General features: G+C 48.8%; 1 protein-coding gene and 1 long non-coding RNA gene across 3 annotated transcripts in view; one reads left to right on the top strand and one right to left on the bottom strand.

Moving 5' to 3' along the window:
- LOC119963816 overlaps nt 1-22,849 on the top strand; it is a 138,364-nt gene that overhangs the window by 15,593 nt on the left and 99,922 nt on the right. The window lies entirely within an intron of this gene.
- LOC119963818 overlaps nt 9,781-22,849 on the bottom strand; it is a 130,699-nt gene continuing 117,630 nt past the window's right edge. Inside the window, exon 3 of the long non-coding RNA XR_005460182.1 lies at nt 9,781-10,358. This is a non-coding gene — a long non-coding RNA (uncharacterized LOC119963818). The remainder of the gene's footprint in view (nt 10,359-22,849) is intronic.

Genomic DNA, 22,849 nt, shown 5'->3' with positions numbered 1-22,849 from the left:
GGGGCTTCTGCTGCATGCTCGACTTTACAAAGGTAACCTTAAAACCTTGCAGATGGTTGGCGGGGATGTGCGTTGGTTGCGCTGTCTTTGAGAGTAGTAGGTCCAGTATTTGAAGAAACTTTATATGGCACCTTCATGTAGAAGTGATTTGGAAATCAATGGTTTTCTAAAATTACATATTGACTAAACATCGGATTATTCTCCTTCGAGACAAACACCCCCAAGGACTTCAGCAAGGACAACTGGTAGACACAAATAGGAATGTGGCAGAATTAAATCATCCACCAGTATCAACATTCACTCCCTTTACAGTAGCAGCCGTGTGCACCATCTACAAGATGCACTGCATCAACCGGCAAATGGTCCTCCAACAGCACCTTCCAAACCACGACCTCCACCACCCAGAAGGACAAGGGCAGCAGATACATGGGAACCCCATCACCTGGAAGTTCCCCTCCAAGCCAGTCACCATCCTGACTTGGAAATGTATCACTGTTCCTTCCCTGTCAATGGGTCAACAACACTATTAAATGGCACTTACTCAGCAATAACCTGCTCACGGACGCTCAGTTCTGTTGGGTTCCGCCAGGGTCACTCAGCTCCTGAACTCAATACAGCCTTGGTTCAAACATGGACAAAAGAGCTGAATGCCTGAGGTGAGGTGAGAGTGACTGCCCTTTGACATCAAGGCAGCATTTGACCGAGTATGGCATCAAGGAGCCCGAGCAACACTGGAGTCAATGGGAATCATAGGGCAGCACGGTAGCATTGTGGATAGCGCAATTGCTTCACAGCTCCAGGGTCCCAGGTTCGATTCCGGCTTGGGTCACTGTCTGTGCGGAGTCTGCACATCCTCCCCGTGTGTGCGTGGGTTTCCTCCGGGTGCTCCGGTTTCCTCCCACAGTCCAAAGATGTGCAGGTTAGGTGGATTGGCCATAAATTGCCCGTAGTGACCAAAAATTGCCTTTGGGTGGGGTTACTGGGTTATGGGGATAGGGTGGAGGTGTTGACCTTGGGTGGGGTGCTCTTTCCAAGAGTCGGTGCAGACTCGATGAGCCGAATGGCCTCCTTCTGCACTGCAAATTCTATAACTATAACTGTAAAAAATCTCTGTGGGTTGGAGTCATACCCGGCACAAAGGAAGATGGTTGTGGTGGTTGGAGGTCAATCATCTCAGCTCCAGGACATCACTGCAGGAGTTTCTCAGGGTTGTGTCCAGGGCCCAACCATCTTCAGCTGCTTCATCAATGACCTTCGTTCCATCATAAGGCCAAAGTAGGGATGTTTGGCCATGACTGCCCAATATTCACCACCATTTGCAACTCCTCAGATAATGAAGCAGTCCATGTCCAAAGGCAGCAAGATCTGGACAATATCCAGGCTTGGGCTGACAAGTGGTCATTTACATTCGCGCCACGCAAGTGCCTGGCAATGCCTATCTCCAACAAGAGAGGATCCAAGCATCACCCCTTGACATTAAATGGCTTTACCATCACTGAATCCCCCACAATCAACATCCTGGGGGTTACCATTGATCAGAAACTGAACTGGACTCGCCATATTAATACTGTGGCTACCAGAGCAGATCAGAGGCTAGGGATCCTGGGGTGGCGAGTAACTTGGGGGCTGGTTTAGCACAGTGGGCTAAACAGCTGGCTTGTGATGCAGAACAATGCCAGCAGCGCGGGTTCAATTCCTGTACCGGCTTCCCTGAACAGGCGCCGGAATGTGGCGACTAGGGGCTTTTCACAGCAACTTCATTGAAGCCTACTCGTGACAATAAGTGATTATTATTAATTTTATTATTATTATTAACTCACTCCCTGAACCCACAAAGCCTGTCCACCATCTAAAAGGCACAAGTCAGGAGTGTGATGGAATACTCTCCACTTGCCTGGATGAGTGCAGCTCCAACAACACTCGACGCTCCTCGCCATCCAGGACAAAAGCAGACCGCTTGATTGGCATCCCTTTCACAAACATTCACTCCAACACCAACCAACAGTAGCAGCCGTGTGTACCATCTACAAGATGCATTGCAGGAACTCGCCAAGGTGCCTCCGAGATCTAGAGACATTAACGTGCCTTATTTCTGATGTTGGCAGACCTGGTACTTTTTTCTTTTACTTTCTGTCTCTGGTGTGGACTGGGGGGTTGGGTGGGGTGGTGCTGGGAAAGCTGGTTGAGCAGTAGCAGGTGACACTGCATTCTACAGCTGCCCATGGGTTTGTGCCTGTTGGGGAGATATTTCTGACAAAACGGGGGCTGCCCACACGTATTACTTCAGTGTTAAACTGTGAAAACTCTTATTCCCCTTCAGAAAGTTGCTGTAATAATTATGAAAACTAAAATGCCTGCCCTGCTGTTTTATGTTTCACTTGTTCACTATACCAGCTGTCCCTCCTCTCCCCATTTCGGGCAGGGCACAGTACGCAGTCCGTCTGCACTGTGACCTGTCACTGGGGGAATGAGGAGGGTGGGCTGCAGGAACAGGAGTTCCCAGTGTTTGCAGGGTGATCTCTTATCCTCGGCAACCAGGCCTTCGTTGGCATGTTGGTTAAAGTTTGTGGTGGTTCTGTTTTGATAAGCAGCAGTGACGGTGACCTGCAGTGGGCCTTCTGAGCAGTAGGAATATTTCTCATCCCCCCACCCTTCAATGGGCGAGACTTCCCTCACCCACCAAAGCAAACCGTGCCGTTCGGTGCCAAGCATTAACAGCAAAACATTGTTTGACAGACTAGATGGCAAGATACGTGGCAGCCCCCACGTGCTGAATTCTGACGTTTTCTCTTTGAGGTTTGGTGCGTCAGTCTAGTGTTGACCCTCTGGCAGTCGCTGACTAATACCAGCTGGTGGGCTGCCTGCTGAAGGCCCGTTTCCCATTGCCCAGGGGGGCAGTGGGGGTGGATCTAAACATATAAGTATCTTTTGTGCCTCACTCCAAAAGAACTTGTGGGGGGGGGGGGGGGGGGGGTGAGCAGAGGAGAAGTCAAGTGGCTCTTCCTTTTAGAAGTGACTTGTTTTCATTTATTAATATACATCAGCGACTGCCTGCAGCTGGCTCTCTCTCTTCCTATGTTTGTTGATCCATTAGGCAGAGGGCAACATTCTGGCTGTTTGATGCTTATTTTTTTAAGCGTTGGAAGTTTTTTGAATCTGAAAATCTGTGACTTTGTTCCACCAGTAGCTGAGGAATATACCTCCGAAATGAAAATGAAATGAAAATCGCTTATTGTCACGAGTAGGCTTCAAATGAAGTTACTGTGAAAAGCCCCTAGTCGCCACATTCCGGCGCCTGTTTGGGGAGGCTGGTACGGGAATCGAACCGTGCTGCTGGCCTGCTGTCAAAGCCAGCGATTTAGCCCTGTGCTAAACTAGCCCCTGCTCCGGCCTCCAGCCCCTTTCCATTCCTTTGTTACTGGTACTATCGTCAGAAACCCAATGCTTTGCCCATTCCCTCATCGCTTGAGCTAGCTACCCCCCCCCTGTTGAAATGAAAAAAATGAAAATTGCTTATTGTCACAAGTAGGCTTCAAATGAAGTTACTGTGAAAAGCCCCTAGTCGCCACATTCCAGCGCCTGTTCGGGGAGGCTGGTACGGGAGGACTCCTGACAGTGACATTTTCACCTTCTTTCCTAACACCCTGCCCACCCTCTGCCCTGCTAGAGGTCCAGTTTTCAATTTTATTTACCCTTTATTCCGTCATGGCATGTGGGTATCACTGGCTGGTATCCGAACTGCCCTTGAACTCAGTGAGTTGCTGGGCCATTTCAGAGGGCAGTTCAGAGTCAATCACATTGCTGTGGGTCTGGAGTACACATGTAGGCCAGACCAGGTAAGGACGGCAGATTTCCTTCCCTAAAGAGACATTAGTGAATCGGATGGGTCTTTATAACAATCGATGATAGTCGTCATCATTACTGAGACCAGCTTCACATTCCAGATTTAGGAACAGAATTTATATTTCACCAGCTGCTGTGCTGGGATTTGAACCCATGTCCCTAGAGGCCGAAGCTGGGTCTCTGGATCCAGTGAAATTATGAATATGTCACTGTCTCCCCACCTTATTGGGCCCTCAGATGTTTCGGTGTGAGATAGGTTCAAGTTCTAGGATCCCTTTTCTCTTTCCCCACACGCATCCAGCCACTTGAAGATCAGATTGTCAGGTCGGTGGTTTAAGAATGTTCTTGCCACTGAAACTGCCCCTTGTGGGGTCAAGCCCATGAACCCACAATCAGTATTGAAACACCACTCACTACCTTACCCCTTCCCTATCTCTGTATCCTCTACAGCAAGCCAGCTCATTACTCACTCCAGTATTCCATCATTGTCTCTCTGCCTTCAGATGTTAAGGCTCAGTGCTCTGGAGTTTTCTTAAACCTCTTTGCCTCTCTCTCTCTCTCTCTCTCTCCTTCCGACCTTCTTAAATGCACCTATTTTATTCAGTCTTCCTGACATTGCTTCTATGAAACACCTTTGGGCATTTTTCTCCCCCCCCCCCCCCCTCATTTAAGGGGCAATTTAATGTGGCCAATCCACCGACCCAGCTCATATTTGGGTTGCAGGGGTGAGACCTACGCAGGCACGGGGAGAATGTGCAAACTCCACATGGACAGTGACCTGGGGCTGGGATCGAACCAGGGTCCTGAGCAATGTGAGGCAGCAGTGCTAACCATTGCGCCACCGTACTGCCCTACCTTTGGGTATTTTGACCAAGCTGTTGTAATATTTCTCGATGGGGCTCGAGGTCAAATTTCAATCAATCACAGCTGTTGTGGCTGCAATGACTGATAAATCATTTTGCCGAGTGTCACTCCCTCGCCTTCTCACTGTAGCCTATATTATGATCCCTGACCAGACCCCAACAATGGCAAGAATACTGGACCAAAACCCCAATCTTTTAGTTTATTTGTAAGACTGTGTGGAACGAATGATTCGCTCCTGGAGTGATTGCATGGACTTGTTATGTTTAAAACAAAACTTTATTATGGATACAATATTAACCTTTTAACCGCTCATTTTAATCCCATTTTCCAGCACCTGATCCTTTTCCTTACAGGGTCCAGCACCTAGATGCAGATCCAGGTACCTCATTAAATGGGCTGAGTATTTCAGACTCAACCCCCAACTTCAGCAGTGAATTCCAGACTCCCACCACCCTCTGGGTGAAAAGGATTTTGCTCATGTTCCCTCTGCTCCTTCTAGCAATCCCCTTCAATCTATGTCCTCTGGGAATTGGTCCCTCAGCAAGGGGAAACGAGTCTTTCCTGTCTGTCTTGTCTGGGACACTCATAATTTTGTACACCTCAATTAGGTCACTCCTACACCTCCTCTGTTCTGAGGTAAACAACCCTGACCTATCCAAACTCTCCTCATAGCTGCAATTTTCCAGCCTTGGCAACATTCTTGTAGATCTCTTCTACACTCTCCCCAGAGAAATTCTGTTCTTCCTGTAATGTGGTGACCAGAACTGTGCACAACTGTGTCCGAACCAGCATTTTATACAGTTCCACCATTACATTCCTGCTTTTGTGTTCAATCCCTCACCCAATAAAGGAAATAGTTCCATGAGCTGTCTTGAGCACCTTGTTCACCTGTCCTGCCACATTGAAGAACCTGTGGACATGCATTCCGAGGTCTCTCACTTCCTCAAACCCCCTCAATTATTGAGCATTCCCTTGCTCCATTTGCCCTCCCCAAATGCATTTACCCCGCACTTTTCCAAATTGAATTCCATTTGCCACTCTCTGCCCGCTCCACCAACCACTGACATCGACTGGAGCCGGCAGCTATCCTCTTCACGATCAACTACACAACCAATTTTTGTGTCTTCTGCAAAGTTCCCAATCGTGCCTCCCACATTCAAGTCTAAAATCATTAATTATGTACAACAAACAGCAAGGGCCGCAACACTGCACCATGTGGAACACCACTGGAAACTGTTTTCCATTCGCAAAAACATCCTTCGATCATTACATTCCCGTGAAGTGCTTTGGAGCATTTAATGACATTAAATGTGTTATTGTTGAAACTTTATCGAGAGAGTGGTGAGAATGTGGAACTTGTCACTACAGGGAGTGGTTGAGGCAAAAAGCAGAGATGCACTTAAGGGGAAACTAGAGAAGCACATGAAGGAGAGATGACTGAGGGTTAGATAAGGATTGAGGACAGGTGCCTGGAATGAAGCCTGAGTATTCCATAGTGGCTGGTGGGCCGCAGAGACAGGACTGTAGCCACTCTAGCAAGGTGAGATTGAATAGAGAGGTGCAGGTGTAATGGGAATGCTTTGACAAAGAGTCATTCAGACCCGAAACATTAGCTCCTTTCTCTCTCTCTCCACAGACGGTGTCAGACCTGCTCAGATTGTCCAGTATTTTCTGTTTTTGTTCCAGCATTCACAGTAATCTGCTTTTATCTGTTATGGTAATGTGATTAGATAAATAATCCCTAATGACCTGGGAATTTGAGTTCAAATCCCACCACAGCAACTGGTGGAATTTAAATTCCATTAAAAAGATCATAAATCTGGAATATTAAAGCTACTTTCGGTAATGGTGAAATGAAAATGAAAATGGCTTATTGTCACGAGTAGGCTTCAATGAAGTTACTGTGAAAAGCCCCTAGTCGCCACATTCCGGCGCCTGTCCGGGGAGGCTGGTACGGGAATCGAACCGTGCTGCTGGCCTGCTTGGTCTGCTTTATAAGCCAACGATTTAGCCTTGTGAGCTAAACCAGCCCCTGAAGACCATGAAGCGATTGTAGATTGTGGCAAAAACCCATCCGGTTCACTGATGTCTAGGGAAGGAGGTCTCTTGTCCTTACCCGGTCTGGGTTACATGTGACTCCAGACCCAAAGCAATGTGGTTGGCACTTAACTTCCCTCTGAAATGGCCAAGCAAAGTCAGTTCAAGGGCAATTAGGGATGGGCAACAAATGTGGGCCCAGCATCCCCATGAAAGAATAAAAGAAAAAAATGGATTATTAGACTTTCTTTGCTGGAGTTAACCTTGTGATGTTCTGAGAATGATGTTATTGTGTGCCTTGAGGGAGAGTATAATGCGAGAAACTGGGGCGGGATTCTCCCATTCGGTGGCAGAGTGTCCACGCCGTCAGAAATTCTGTCGTGTTTCACGACGGCGTGAATGGGCCGCTGGAAGTTCCGATTCTGGCCCCTACAGGGTGTCAACACGGCGCTGGAGCAGTTCACGTTGCTCCAGCCTCCCATCCCGGCGTGAACTGTGCACCGCGGGATCCGCGCACGCGCAGTGGCCTCCCTCAACCCGCCGGCCCCGACGCAACATTGTGCGGGAGTTCAGGGGCTGGCGCGGAAGAAACTAGGCCCGGGGAGCAAGAGTCCGGCCCGCCAATCAGTGGGCCTCGATCGCGGGCCTAACCCCATTGGAGGCCCCCCCCCCCCCCCAGGGTCGGAGCTCCCCTCCCCCTCCCACAGGCCGCCCCCTGACCCTGTGTGCAGAGTTCCCGCCGGCTGCGACCAGGTGTAGACGGCGCTGGTGGGACTCTGCCTTTTTAGAGCGGCCGCTCCGCCCATCCCGGGCCAAGAATCAGCGGCTCGGCTGCGTACAGCGGCCCACGACCGGCGCCGCGCCAAACACGCAGGTGCCAATGGCGCCGATTCTCCGCTCCACGGAGAGTCACGTGCCAGCGTTGGGGTCGCGGAGAATCCCGCCCCTGGTGTTCAGTTAAGCAGAATCTAATAATAATCTTTATTGTCACAAGTTGGCTTACATTAACACTGCAATGACGTTACTGTGAAAAGCCCCTAGTCGCCACATTCCGGCACCTGTTCAGGTACACAGAGGGAATGTCCAAATTACCTAACAGCGCTTCTTTTTGGACTTGTGGGAGGAAACAGGAGCACCTGGAGGAAACCCACGCAGGCACGGGGAGAACGTGCAGACTCCCAAGTCGGGAATAAAACCCGGGTTCCTGGCACTACGGAAGTAGTCAGCGGGAATTATATTACCTTGCAGTACATTGGCATTCTGAAATCTGGTTTGCGCACACCATCAGTTTTTTGTCAGTACTGCTTGTCCTTACCGACCGTCAGAAACAACACTGCCAGAGCCAGGCATCAGGTTGTGCTCCCGGGGGGGGTTATGTTATGTTAAGAGTCAACCACATTGCTGTGGATCTGGAGTCACATGTAGGTCAGTACAACAGATTTCTTTCCTTACAGGGCATTCGTGAACAAGATGGTTTCATGGTCACCTTTAGACTTTTTAATCTAGATTTATTTTATTGAATTCAAATTTCACCATCTACCAATGTGGGATTTGAACTCGTGTCCCCAGAGCATGGCTCTGGGTCTTTGGATTACTGGTCCAGTGACATCACCACTACCCCACAGCCTGTGAGTGGACTGCAATGTTATTCACTCAGGAGCCACTTTGGGGTCACCTCTTTCTGCTTGTACCAGATTATGAACTCTCCCCGCCCTGCCAGGTTCTCCCTTATGCCTTCCCACAGCCATTCAAAAGTGAAGTGAGCTTTTCACAGTAACTTCATTGAAGCCTACTTGTGACAATAAGCAATTATTACTATTATGATTAATTGGATGATTCTTGACTGTCGCAGGGTGGGGTGAATAATATTAGGAAAATAAAGGTAGTTTTAAGGGATTTATATCTTCTTTGGTAAATATTGGAAATAATGTATAGGTTTAGGTGAGTTTAATGTGCTGTGCTTGGAAGGGACTTGTAGTTAGATTCATGCTGGACTGTGTGTGTGCGTGTATGTGGGTGTGTGTGTGTGGTGACGTTCCAGCTGTGATAGAAGGAGCTACGGCGTAAACACTAAATATCGCTGCTTGGCAACTAGAGGCCTTGTTACAAAAAAAGGTTCCTTTCTTCTTTTGTGTAAGGCAGAAGCTACAGCAGTTTGTAGATAGACAGCCAGAGCGGGCTAGTCCTACAGCTCTGCTAGAAGCAGTAATATTAGAAAGCTAAAGAGGAACATCTCTCTCAGCTTTCCTATAAGAAAGACGTAGGGCGGGATTCACCGTTCCCCGACACCGATTTCATAATCGGGCAGAGAATCCCTTTTGATGGTGAAATCGGGGGTGCTGTCTGTTTGTATGCTGCACCTCCTCTGGAATGGCGTCACCATGACGCATGCAGCACACCATTGGGACGGCCTCAGCCCGGCAGTAGACCCTACCTCGATGGGCCGAACTCCCGACCGCACGTTTGACGTGTGGTATCAGCGGTTGGGAACCTGGCGTGGCGGCTGCGGACTGAGTTCAGAGCCGCCACACTTGGGGGGGGGGGTGCGCGGGGGGCGTATTGCTGTCTGGTGGGGGGGGGGCTTTGGCTAGGGCTGGGGGGACTGGTGGGGGGTGGCGGCCAGCGGTTGGCGAAAGGGTGGCGGGGGGGGGGGGGGGGGGGGGGGGGGGGGGCACTATCTAGCAGGTCGGTTCCGCACACCGCAGGTGATGTCCATGTCAGGTTGGCTCAGAGGCCACGGAGCCCCTGAGTCGTCGGGAACAGGGCAGGGCAGTGCTAACCTCGAGCCTGGGCTGTACCAACCTGAGCAGTGCCTACCTGGCACCACAGGAATACCAGGTTGGCGCTGCCGGTGGAAGCATCTGGGTGCCAAGCTGGCACTGCCAAGGTGTGAGACCTAAGGCCTTAAATAACATTTAAGGCGAAGCTGGCCTTTCCTCCCCAAATCTCCTACTCTAATAACAAATAAACTGAAGTGTTCAAAGAAAACCCTCTTCCTGAAAAGGTAGAGGAAGCAGTCTTTGAATGCTTTTAAGGCAGAGGTCGATAGATTCTTGGTGAGCAAGCGGGTGATAGGTTATCGGGGGGTAGGTGGGATGCAGATTAGAGATTACTATCGGATCACCATGATATTAAATGGCAGAGGAGGCTCGATGGGCTGAATGGCCTGCTCCTTGTCAGTATGTATATTTGTTGTTTGTATGTAAAAGCACTCTGATTGAATGGTCCTCTGATTTTTCTCTCATTCTTTGCCCACTGGTGATTAAACATCATTTGCTGGCAACTCCAGGGCAACCTGTGATTCCTGTGACATCCTTGTGAGGGGACGGGATGTGTTTAAGCCACCCTTGCCTTCGGCGACCAGTTTCCCTCAAAGCTGCCTCTGCTGAGGCTAGTTTTAAACGAGAGGAAATCTCCGATAGCATTCTTCAGCTGTTGTCATGGGAACCAGCGATTTAACAGCTTAACCTCTAACCCAGAGGCTTGGCTTACAATTGCCATCTTGAGATGATTCCGTTCCTTTTCATCTGAGACTTATTTCTTTGATCTGTGTGTGAACGGGATCTTGAGGTGAGACCCACCCGAACCTTTCCTCAGTCAGGGATGTACAGATCCTGTAGAAAGGGGACAAAAAGATTACCAAGGATCATACCAGAACGGCGAGCTTATCTGACTAGCTGTTTTTTTTCTGAAGGGAATGCAGAGAATTCCTCTTTGATAAAGTTGCCAACAGTGATTAAATATATCCTACATGGGGCAGCATGTGGCACAGTGGTTAGCACTGGGACTGGATGGCTGAGGATACAGGTTCGAATCCCGGCCCTGGGTCACTGTCCGTGTGGAGTTTGTACATAGAACATACACGTAAGGAGGCCATTCGGCCCATTGAGTCTGCACCGACCCACTTAAGCCCTCAATTCTACCCTATCCCCGTAATCCAATAACCCCTGCTAACCTCTTTGGACATTAAGGGCAATTTAGCACGGCCAGTCCACCTAACCTGCACGTCTTTGGACCGTGGGAGGAAACCGGAGCACCCGGAGGAAACCCACGCAGACACGGGGAGAACGTGCAAACTCCACACAGACAGTGACCCAGTGGGGAATCGAACCTGGGACCCTGGCGCTGTGAAGCCACAGTGCTAGCCACTTGTGCTGCCCGTGCTGTACATTCTCCCCGTGTCTGTGTGGGTATCACCCCCACAACAGATTTAAAAAATATATATTCCACATGACCCCCCCACTCCAAAATTCCAGCCATGGAAAGCAAAAGGAGTTGTTGCTCAATTGGATGATTTTCCCCATTTTAAATATTTTTAATGTCTGGTAAAGAGAAATTATTCAAAGAAAATTATAAAACGAGTGACAATCTTTTTTAATATTGCAAAGATTTTTTTACCAGGGCTGCACACAGCAGTGCTCTGGAGATTGACCATCGGCTCCTGCAGACTACAGCCCAGTCCTGGAGGGTTGGCAACCTGCTGCTTCGATCTTACCGGGGTTTTAAAACTGGTCTATGAGACCACTCTGGCCATGGTAACCCTAAGCAGCACAGGTACAGTTCTCACTTGACGGATTATGAATTAAATATCCAGGTGTAGAAAACCAGGCGTGAAATAAATTTATGTCATAACAGGAAGTAAATTGACGTGGCGTTGGACTGGGGTGAGCACAGTAAGAAGTCTTACAACACCAGGTTAAAGTCCAACAGGTTTGTTTCAAACACTAGCTTTCGGAGCACTGCTCCTTCCATTCACCTAAGGAAGGAGCAGTGCTCCGAAAGCTAGTGATTCGAAACAACCTGTTCGACTTTAACCTGGTGTTGTAAATTGAGGAAGTAAATTGACAGTCATGTATGTTCACAAGTGCCAGGCAATGATCATCTCCTAAAAGAGAGGATCTAACCATCACCCCTTGACATTCAATTACATCGCTGAATCCCCACAATCAACATCCTGGGGGTTACCATTGATCAGAAACTGAACTGGACTAGCCACATTAATACTGTGGCTACCAGGGCAGGCCAAAGGCTGGGATTCCTACGGCTAGTAACTCACCTCCTGGACCCCCCCCCCCCCCCCCCCCCCACCCCCACCCTCCCTCTCAAGGCCTGTCCACCATCTCCATGGCACAACTGAGGAGTGTAATAGAATACTCTCCACTTGCCTGGATGAGTGCAGCTCCAGCAACATTCAAGAAGCTCAACACCATCCAGGACAAAGCAGTCCATTCATTGCTCCCTTTCCACAAACATTCAAACCCTCCACCACCGACGAACAGTATCAGCTGTGTGTACTATCTACAAGATGCATCGCAGCAAATTACCAAGGTTCCTTCGGCAGCACTTTCCAAACCCACAACCGCTACCATCCAGAGCGACAAGGGCAGCAGATACCTGGGAACCCCACCACCTGGAGGTTCCCCTCCAAGTCACTCACCACCCAGACTTGGAAATATATCGCCGTTCCTTCACTGTTGCTGGGGAAACATCCTGGAACTCCCTCCCTAACAGCACAGTGGGTGTACCTACACCTGAAGGACTGCAGCGGGTTCAACAAGGCAACTCACCGCCACCTTCTGATGGGAAACTGGGGATGGGTAATAAATGCTGGCCTAGCCAGCAACGTCCACACCCCGTAAATTAATTTAAAAAACAAACTTGAATTCAGGTGGGACAAAGATTAAATAGCAGAGCACGTTTGAGGGGCTGAATTGCCTACTTCTGCTCCTCATTCCTATGTTCCTAAGAATCACTGTTGACCGGGATCAGGAGCTGCCTGGAGGAGTCCCAGCTTCCCAATGAGAGTCCGTTAGCAAGCCAGACTGGCTGGTAGCAATGGGAGCGTTATGAGAGTTGACAGAACACAAGGTTTGAAAAACCTGTCTTTCTTTTCAATAAATTTAGAGTACCCATTTATTTATTTGCAATTTAGCATGGGTAGTCTCTTTTTGGGTTGTGGGGGTGAACCACGAGATTCCGGGAGGAGAATGTGCAAACTCCGCACAGCCAGGAACCCAGGGCTAGGACCGAACCCGGACTCTTGGTGCTGCAAGGCAACAGTGCCAACTACTGTGTCACTGAGCCTCCCTGAGAAAATCTGTCTTGAATACAGGAACAGGTGTTGGCAATTCAGCCCCTTTAACCTGTCCCGTTATTCAGTAAGACCATGGGTTTTCTTAACTGGTTTAAAATCCTGTAAATGCACTTGTCTAGTCAACTAGCACTATAAGTTCATAAGATATAGTAGCAGAATTAGGCCCATCGAGTCGGCTCTGCAATTCTATCATGGCTGATATGTTCCTCACCTGCTACCTACATTGTTACAGACTGAGAGCTGGATTGTGAAATCAGCCAGAGCATCTCCTCCCTGGAACACATGACCGAGGAGCGGGAGTCGGCAATTTAGCCTTCCGAGCTTAAACACACTCAATGTGATCATGGCTGATCCCATCCTGGCCACAACTCCACCATCCTGCCCGTCCTCCATCACCCTTCAACCCATTACCAATTAAAAATCTGTCTCAACAGCTCCTTAAATTTATTCACTGTCCCAGCATACAACGCACTCTGGGGTAGCAAATTCCACAGATTCACGACCCTTTGGGAGAAGTAGATTCTCCTCATCTCTGTTTTAAATTTGCTACCTCTTAATTTAAGATTATGACCTCTCGTTTTAGAATGCCCCACAAGAGGAAGCATCGGCTCCACGTCTACTTTATCCATACCTTTCAGCATCTTGTATACCTCGATTGATCTCCCCTCATTCCTCTACAGAAGAGAGCTCTTTTGGGGCTTGATGCAGACTCAATGAGCTGAATGGCCTCCTTCTGCACAGTAGGGATTCTATTTTATGAAATATCACAGCTTTGGCAGATCTTTGAGGGAAGAGTGTTCCTGATTTCCACTCCCCATCACACCAGATAGCATAGCTCTAATTTTAAGGCTGTGCCTCCTTTGTCTTGGACTCCCCCAGCAGGCGGAATTGTTTTCTCTAGCTATCCTATCAATTCCTGCACCCCCTTAAATACCTCAATCATCCCTTAATCTTCTTTACCCAAGGGAATGCCAGTCTGTGCTACCTGTTCTCATAACTTAACCCTTTTAGCCCTGATATCATGGTGCAAATTCATTCCACTTCCTCCGAGGTCAGTGGTTAAATCACCACCGGTCAGTCCTGAAACGGGAGGGCAGCCTGTGGTCTGAGGGACTGTGGTGACATTTACGTCACTATGGGGCCTCACGGTAGCATGGTGGTTAGCATCAATGCTTCACAGCTCCAGGGTCCCAGGTTCGATTCCCGGCTGGGTCACTGTCTGTGTGGAGTCTGCACGTCCTCCCCGTGTGTGCGTGGGTTTCCTCCGGGTGCTCCGGTTTCCTCCCACAGTCCAAAGATGTGCGGGTTAGGTGGATTGGCCATGCTAAATTGCCCGTAGTGTAAGGTTAATGGGGGGATCGTTGGGTTACGGGTATACGGGTTACGTGGGTTTAAGTAGGGTGATCATTGCTCGGCACAACATCGAGGGCCGAAGGGCCTGTTCTGTGCTGTACTGTTCTATGTTCTATGTTCTATGTAGTAGTTGTTAGTCAAGTTTACAGATGACAAACAAAGGATGACCCCAAGCGTCTACAGAGGGATGCAGACCAGTTAGGTGAGTGGGGGAAAACTTGGCAGAAGGAAAATAATGTAGGAAAGTGTGAAGTTATGCACTATGGTAGGAAGAATAAAGAAGCTGAATATTATTTAAATGGAGAGAGATTGCAGAAAGCTGCAGCGCTGAGGGATTGGGGGTACTGAGGCATAAATCACAAGCTAGCATGTTAGTTCAGCAGGTAATAGGACAGGCAAATGGAATGTTTCAAAGGGAACGGAGTATAAAAATAGGTAACCTGCTAAACTATAGAAGGCATTAGTTAGTTCGCATCTGGAACACTGTGAACAGTTTTGGTCCCCTTAATGCCTCGCATTAGAGGCAGTACAGACTAGGTTCCCTAGTTTAACCCAGGTGGAGGGATTTTATCATGAGTGGTTGAGTAGGTTGGGCCTGTACTCTTTGGAGTTCAGAAGAAAGAGAGGTGACTTTATTGAGATATTGAGGATTCTCAAGGGGTTTGACAGGGTAGATGCTGAGAGATTGTTTCCCCTTGTGGAAGAGCCTGGGACCAGAGGGCAGAATCTCCGAGTAAGGGGTCACCCATTGAAGACAGAGATGAGGAGGAATTTCTTCTCTCGGAGGGGAGTAAATCTGTGGAATTCTTTACTGTAGAGGCTGGGTCGTTAAGTGTGTTCAAGGCTGAGACAGACAGATTTTTAACCAGGAAGGGAACCAAGAGTTATGGAGATGACCTGGGAAAGTGGAGTTGAGGATCACCATATCACAGCAGTGATGATCTCCTTGATAGAGAAGACGCGATGGGTTGAATGGTCTACTTTAGCTCCTACGTCATCTCTTATGACTTCTGGTCTCATCGCAAACCAATACAGCACAGAAGGTGGCTATTCGGCCCATTGTTCCTGTATCAGCTCTTTGATTGAGCTAGCCAATAAACCTCACTGCCCTACTCTTTGCCCCATATCCTGCAGATCTTTTCCCTTCAAATATTTCTCTTTAAAAAATACGACTGAATCCCCTTCCACCATCCCTTTCAGGCAGTGTGTTCAACATCCCATGGAAGCAGTGTGATATTTCATTAAAAGAAAATAATTTCCGCATGCACACCTCGCCAACCATGGTTAGAGGCTGGTTTAGCTCACTGGGCTAAATCGCTGGGCTTTGAAAGAAGACCAAGGCAGGCCAGCAGCACGGTTCAATTCCCGTACCAGCCTTCCCGAACAGGCGCCGGAATGTGGCGACTAGGGGCTTTTCACAGTAACTTCATTGAAGCCTACTCGTGGCAATAAGCAGTTTTCATTTCATTTCATTTTCATTAATGTGGAGAGTCTGGGAGCACTGACTGTGAATGGTGGTTTCCAGTGGGTGTGGTTGATGGGATTGGCTGAAAGAGAATCCAGCAGTACGTGCTGGGTAGCCCGCAGCTGACTTCAGTTGTTGTGGAGATCAATGGTCAGGATGTCCTTTGATGTGAACACTGCGGCAGCTTTCTCATGAGTGGTCATGGGATGGATGGCAACCTCCTGACCCCAGACACGCTTCTCCAAATTAAACCTCTTGCTCCTTTTTGTTTGCACTGATCCTCCCTCCTGCTGAAACTCTGGTTTCGCTGTTGGCCGTTCTTTACCCAGCGGACTCCTCCACTCTCCTTCCATTCTTCTTTCAATGGCAGCTACTGATCAGGTGCAGGAACCCTGGCTGTTTTCCAACTGGCCACCACAATCACTCTGGGCACCGAGTCCACATTGCCCCAATCTTCTGGAATGTGAGGTGTTGATCTTGTATCAGCTCACAGACAAACACAACTGTATGTCTTCAGGACTTTAGAGACTGTATTGCTAGCTCAATAAATTGAACCGCAAGGTCATGTGACAATGGAATGTTCCAGAATAGAAATAGGCACTCAGCCCATCAAGTCAGTGCTGTTGTTTTTCTCTCTCTTGAGTTTGCTTGTCTAGTTAAATTCTCCTCCTGGCTTTAAAAAAAAATTCATTTAGGGGATGTGGACGTCGCTGGTTAAGCCAGCATCTGTTTGCCCATCCCTATTTGCCATTAAGGTGGTGGTGAGCTGCCTTCTTGAACCGCTGCAGTCCTTGAGGTGTGTGTACACCCACTGTGCTGTTAGGGAGGGAGTTCCAGGATGTTGCCCCAGTGACAGTGAAGGAACGGGGATATATTTCCAAGTCAGGATGGTGAGTGAGTTGGAGGGGAACCTCCAGGTGGTGTTGTTTACTGGGCCGGGGTTCTCCGAGCCTCCGCGCCGAAATCGCGCTCGGCACGGGGACAGAGAATGGGGCATCAGACCCGCGATCGAGTCTGACACCGGGATGCGAGCCTCCGGCGACTGGAGAATCAGCGGCAGTCACGCGCACAGGGTCCGTTGGGACCGTTGTAAGGGGCCCCCGCGGCGATTCTCCGCGGTCGACGGTAGAGTTCCCACCAGTGTGGTTCACGTATGGCGTCACAGCTGCGGTGGTCGTCCTGGTTGGGGGGTGGGGGGGCGATCAGTCTCCGGGGAGGGACTCCATGACAGCCAGGCCCGCGATCGGGGGCCACTGATCGGCAGCCGCGCGCGATCTGGTCGGGGCCTATCTTCTTCCTCGCCAGTCCGCGGTGTGGGTCCGCCATGTTGCGTGGTGCCGGCGAGGAAGCGGCCGCCGCGCACATCACGGGCCCGCGGCTGGAAGTGCAGGGCCGCGTATCGGCAGCCGGAGCTGTGAGGAGCACTCTGACGCCGAGCTGGCCCCTCTGGGTCACAGAGTCGCTCGGCCAAGAGGCCCTTCGTGTCCTTCTAGATGGCAGTGGTCATGTGTTTGGAAGGTGCTGTCTGAGGGACCTTGGTGAGTTACTGCAGAGCATCTTGTGGATGGTACACACGGCTGCCACTGTTCGTCAGTGGTGGAGGGAGTGAATGTCTGTGGAAGGGGAGCAATCAAGAGGGCTACTTTGTCCTGGATGGTGTCGAGCTTCTTGAGTGTTGTTGGAGCTGCACTCATCCAGGCAAGTGGAGAGTATTCCATGACACTCCTGACTTGTGCCTTGCTGATGGTGGGCAGGCTTTGAGTTACTTGCCATAGGAACCTTTGACCTACTCTGGTAGTGTCATGTGAGAGTACCTTTATGAAATGGGTGTTTATATAAATATCTGTAGTTAGAGTACCTTTAAGAAATGAATGTTTACTACTGCAGTGATGTCAGAGTGAGTGGAGCTGGGCTGTCTGTCAGCTTTTTACTTTCATTTTAGGCGGTTTGCTGCAGGGTGTGTTTTAGTTTTGTTTTCAGTGTGGGAGCTGAAGCCAGACAGAGCAGCTGTACTGTTGATCTCTCTGCCATAATCTCTTGATCATTTGGTGAATTCAGAATTAGTAGTGGGGCTGGTTTAGCACACTGGGCTAAATCGCTGGCTTTGAAAGCAGACCAAGGCAGGCCAGCAGCACGGTTCAATTCCCGTACCAGCCTCCCTGAACAGGCGCCGGAATGTGGCGACTCGGGGCTTTTCACAGCAACTTCATTTGAAGCCTACTTGTGACAATAAGCAATTTTCTATTTTCTATTTCTAGTGAATATAAACCTAATGTGCTTCTGTTAAAAGGTTCTTCTTTTGCCTTCTGGATGTTGTTTGGGAAGTTATTAAGGATTACTCAGTGTTGTATTCTTTGAGGGTTGTATTTGAATTGATGGTTGCTAAGATGTTCACTATGTTTTGAAAAGGTTAACTTGTTCATAGAATAAACATTGTTTTGTTTTATAAATACTTTTCCATTTCTGCTGTACCACACCTGTAGAGTGGGCCGTGTGCTCCCCATACCACAATCTAGTAAAAGTTGTGGGTCAGGTGAACTCCATGATACACTTTGGGGTTCTCTAAACCCTGGCCCATAGAAGTAGCCACAGTATTAATATAATTAGTCCAGTTCAGTTACTGGTCAATGGTAACCCCCATGATGTTGCTACCTATACTTTCTAATACCCTGTCAAATCGATCCTCAATATCCCTCTCAGTTTGCATCTCAGAACAATCCAAGTACATGATCTGATCTGTGGACATGGGGCGGCATGGTGGCACACATCTGGGCAAGTGGGGAGAGTAGTCCATTACAATCCTGCCTTGAAGATAGATGGTGGACTGGCTTTGGGGAGTTAGGAGGTGGGTTACCTGCTGCAGGATTCCCAGCCTCTGACTGTCAGAGTATTTATATGGCTAGTCCAGATTCAATAGTAACAAGGGAATTGAATAATTAATTGAGAAAAGTAGGTGAGAATGGAATAAACTGGCTCGTTCTTTCCCAGAGCCAGACAGCAAGGTGATCGAATGGCCTCCAGTAGTATTCCAATACCCTTCCAAAGGTGGGGCTGTGGGTTTGGGTTAAAAGTAGTCTCATGTGGGCGGCAGGGTACCATAGTGGTTAGCACAGTTGCTTTACAGCGCCAGGGTCCCAGGTTCAATTCCCGGCTTGAGTCACTGTGCGGAGTCTGCGCGTTCTCCCACTGTGTGCGTGGGTTTCCTCCGGGTGCTCCGATTGGCTAAATTGCCCTTGGTGTCCAAAATGTTTAGGTGGGGTTACTGGGTTACGGGGATAGGATGGAGGTGTGGGCTGAAGTAGGGTCCTCTTTCCAAGGTCCGCTGCAGACCCGATGGGCCGAATGTCCTCCGTCTGCACTATAAATTCTATGATTCTGTGTAGTCATGGTTTACCGGCAGTAATGTCTGCAACTTGCACTCAACCAGATGCATGGACACGACTGGAAACTTGCAGAGTGGGACTGCTTCCTTGGCGAGGAGGCTGCGGAGGGATGTGGATCCTAGCAATCGAGTCCACCAGAATTGTGTGAAATGATTGATGTTTCACAGAGACTTGAATACCATTGAGATAGTTCCTGCTGATTAGTTACATTCCTGAAGACCGACTTAGTTGTTTACAGGAGATAGAAAGCCTTCGATTTGCCTGCAACGGGTGTGGTTCCTAATTTAATACTGCATTTAACTTTGCAGAACCACTGTAAAGGGGAAGTGGTTTTCTGTGTCATTGGGTTTTTTTTTCTTTAAGTGAGCACATTAATAAGATTTCAAAAGGGAATTACATAGAATTTTTAGAATTTACAGTGCAGAAGGAGGCCATTTGGCCCATCAAGTCTGCACCGGCTCTTGGAAAGAGCACCCTACCCAAGGTCAACACCGCCCCCTATCCCAATAACCCAGTAACCCCACCCAACACTACGGGCAATTTTGGACACTAAGGGCAATTTATCATGGCCAATCCACCTAACCTGGACATCTTTGGACAGTGGGAGGAAACCGGAGCACCCGGAGGAAACCCACGCACACACGGGGAGGATGTGCAGACTCCGCACAGACAGTGACCCAAGCCGGGAATCGAACCTGGGACCCTGGAGCTGTGAAGCGATTGTGCTATCCACAATGCTACCTTAGATACTTGAAATGGATAAAATGTTCAGTACTCCGGGGAAAGGGCAGTGGAATGGGACTAATTAAACAATTCTTTCAAAGAGGTCATGATGGGCTGAATGGCCTTCTGTGTCGCATCGTTCTAAAACATTGGGAATACAAGATCCAGGGAGTTGGTGGCACAGTGACCCTGTCTAATCTCCTGGGACAAGCCCCGTGACACTGGTTCAAATCCCAGCATGGCAACTGGTGGAATTTAAATTTAAGATTGGTTAATGGTCACTATTACCGAAGCTATCATCGATTGGCTTATCGGGAAGGAAATCTGCCGTCCTTACCCGGTCTGGCCTACATGCGACTCCAGGTTCACAGCAACGTGATTGACCCTTAAATGGTCGCTGAAATGGCCGAGCAAGTCCCTCGCTTGATTCAAGGGCAATTGGGGATGGGCAACAAATGCTTACCATACCAGTGAGACCCACGTCCCATCATAGAATAAATACACAGGAGGGTCTTAACATTTGTGCGTGTCGTTGTTAATGCTGTGTAATCCCATCGCACACCACCAACACCACGTGACGTGCAACAATAATGTACATTTGTGAACTGCTTCTTATGCAATAAAAACATCCCAAAGTGCTTCCCCAGAGGGTCATCAGTGAAGGTTTGGCACCGACTACACCTTTTGCAGGTCTCAGGAAATCTCAAAGCACTTTACAAAGCCAATGAAGTACACTTAGTATAGTCTGGGGCCTGTTTAGCTCTGTTGACTAGATAGCGGGTTTGTGATGCAGATCAATACCAGCAGAGCAGGTTCAGTTCCCGAACCGCGAAAGATTGGGGCGGCATTTGAAAATGGTACCCCAATCGTCAGTGCAGGAAATGAGTTAAGTGCGGCCTCGGCCGGGGAGTTCCCCACGGAGGCCAAAAAAAACGCCAGACTCCCGTGAGATAGTGGGGTCATTCTCAGTGCTGCAGATGCCAAGAAACACCCCGCGATATGTGTCCAAAATGGGACTTTCTTTTATTAAATCTCGCCCGTAGTTATGACTGTTGACTGCATTTGTTCACTGGTGACACCTAGTGGTGTTATTTCATGGTGCATTGGAGCCCCTTCAAAGTGCTAAAAATATCTCGAGGCACTTCATAGTGTTTTCAAGCAAACACTGAATCGTGTAAGCAGATATCTGGCGGTCGTCAATAGCTTACTCAAAGAGATAGGTTTCATGGACAATCTCAAAGGAGGACAAAGATGTAGAGAGGCAGTGAAATTTGGGGAGGGTACCCAGAGCACGGGGCCTTGGCAGCTGAAGACGTGACCACCAACGAAGGAGCAATAAAATAGAGGGGATGCTCAAGAGGCCAAAATTAGAAGAGAGTAGATATCTGAGAGTTGTGGGGCTGGAGGAGGTCACAAAGATGGGGAAGGGTGAGGCCGTGGAGGAATTGGAAACGAGAATGATAATTTGAAAATAGAGGCCTGGATCTTGAGCCAGACTGGATCAGTGGGATTTGATTTGATTTACTGTCACATGTACCGAAGTATAGTGAAAAGTATTTTTCTGCGGCCGAGGGAACGTACACAGTACGTACATAGTAGACACAATAATAATCAACAGAGAACATTGACAAATGGTACATCGACAAACAGTGATTGGTTACAGTGCGGAACAAGGGGCCAAACAAAGCAATACATGAGCAAGAGCAGAATAGGGCGTCGTGAATTGTGTTCTTACAGGGAACAGATCAGTCAGAGCGGGAGTCGTTGAGGAGTCTTGTAGCTGTGGGGAAGAAGTTGTTCCTATGTCTGGATGTGCCGGTCTTCAGACTTCTGTACTTACTGCCTGATGGAAGGGTCTGGAAGAAGGCAATGTCTGGGTGGGAGGGGGTCTCTGATAATGCTGTCTGCCTTCCTGAGGCAGCGGGAGGTGTAGACAGAATGAATGTGGGGGTGGGTGTGGGGAAACAGTGGTGATGAATGGATGTGACTCACTGGGTGTGAGATAGGATATGGACAAGAGCTTTGGATGAACTAAGATTTAAGAGACGATGCAAATTGGGAGGCCAGCCAGGGGAGTATTGGAATTGAAATTAAAATGACAGGAGTCTTTCCTTCAGTGTATTGCTTTGGGCTGTCTTATCCAATCTGTCTAACCGGGACACTCGCCTGGAAAATGGAGGTGGCATTTGGAGAGTAGGTGGTTAATCACATTCCGGCTCAAACCAGAAGTCATGGGACACGGACCAGAGACTGAAGCAGGCAGTCAGAACATTCCAGACTTCTCCACAGAAATGTACCTTACTGCGACTGGGAGACATGTGAGAGGCTCACTGAGTCTCGGTTACGGTGTCATTTACAGACACGCAGTCACGCAAGCAGCAAACCAGACTTGAGGAAACAAAATCTTGCAGTCTCACCAGGAATGAAGTATATATTGTAAAATCTGGTGTTGCCTTCTTGCTAAATATGCGTTAAAGTGTCACTGAAATCATCTGCTCCTTTTAAAGGGACTGGCAGTGCGTCTGCATGAAATAAAAACATAAAGTGCTGGAAAAACTCAGCAGGCCTGGCAGCGGCTGTGGAGAGAGTTCACGTTTCGAATCCGATGTGACATTTTTTTCAGTTCTGAAGAAGGGATATTCGGACTCGCGTTCTCTCTCTCCACTGTCAGACCAGCTGAGTTTTTTTTTAAATTTCACATTTCCAGCACCCGCAATATTTTTCTTCTATTCTGCATGAAATACGTTTTAGTTTAATCTTTCTCTGCAGAGTGCAGTTGCTCCTTGAACTTCTTATGCCACTCTTGTTGTTTCAGGATGACCCAGTGACCTGTTGCAAAGTTCCTTGCTGCCTGTGTGAGGGTGTGAAGGTTTGCAGGGCGCCCGTGCGTGGATGGTGACTGTATGTAGAATGATGGAGGACAGTCTGTTGCACAGGTTGTCCACCAGGGCTCCGGTTTCCTCCCACAATCCAAAGATGTGCAGGTTAGGTGGATTGGCCATGATAAATTGCCCCTAGTGACCAAATCGGTTAGGGAGGGGTTACTGGGTTTCGGGGATAGGGTGGAAGAGAGGGCTTAAGTGGGTC

This window comes from Scyliorhinus canicula, chromosome 3, assembly GCF_902713615.1.
Source record: "Scyliorhinus canicula chromosome 3, sScyCan1.1, whole genome shotgun sequence".
NCBI classification, from domain to species: domain Eukaryota; kingdom Metazoa; phylum Chordata; class Chondrichthyes; order Carcharhiniformes; family Scyliorhinidae; genus Scyliorhinus; species Scyliorhinus canicula.
The sequence above is the reverse complement of the archived record's forward strand: the minus strand, read 5'-3'. Positions and strand labels throughout refer to the sequence as shown.